This window comes from Arachis stenosperma, chromosome 6 (genome assembly GCF_014773155.1).
Source record: "Arachis stenosperma cultivar V10309 chromosome 6, arast.V10309.gnm1.PFL2, whole genome shotgun sequence".
Taxonomy (NCBI): Eukaryota; Viridiplantae; Streptophyta; class Magnoliopsida; order Fabales; family Fabaceae; genus Arachis; species Arachis stenosperma.
The window spans coordinates 43465033-43465658 of record NC_080382.1 but is presented as its reverse complement, the minus strand read 5'-3'; the positions used below and the strand labels follow the sequence as shown (position 1 = coordinate 43465658).

The 626-nt window shown below is 39.5% G+C and overlaps 1 non-coding gene across 1 annotated transcript; it reads right to left on the bottom strand.

Annotated features, from left to right (window-relative positions):
- On the bottom strand, positions 1–104 carry LOC130937723 (small nucleolar RNA R71). The gene has a single exon (XR_009068927.1). It is a non-coding gene; the product is annotated as a small nucleolar RNA R71 (small nucleolar RNA).
- Positions 105–626: the final 522 nt, after the last annotated feature.

Here is a 626-nt window from a genome sequence, read left to right as displayed (position 1 = left end):
AAGCTTAGAGTGGAAGTCCAAACCTTCAGACAGAAGGATGGAGAATCCCTCTATGAAGCTTGGGAAAGATACAAACAATTGATCAGAAAATGTCCATCTGACATGCTTTCTGAATGGAGCATCATAGGTATTTTCTATGATGGTCTCTCTGAACTATCCAAGATGTCTTTGGATAGCTCTGCTGGAGGATCTCTTCATTTGAAGAAGACGCCTACAGAAGCTCAAGAGCTAATTGAAATGGTTGCAAATAACCAATTCATGTATACTTCTGAAAGGAATCCTGTGAACAATGGGACAAATCAGAAGAAAGGAGTTCTTGAGATTGATGCTCTGAATGCCATTCTGGCTCAGAACAAGATATTGACTCAAAAAGTCAATTTGATTTCTCAAAGTCTGTCTGGAATGCAAAATGCACCAAGCAGTACTACGGATGCTTCATCTGAGGAAGAAGCTTATGATCCTGAGAACCCTTCAATGGAAGAGGTGAATTACCTAGGAGAACCCTATGGAAACACCTATAATTCTTCATGGAGAAATCACCCAAATTTCTCATGGAAGAATCAAGAGAGACCTTAACAAGGTTTTAACAACAATAATGGTGGAAGAAACAGGTTTAGCAATGGCAA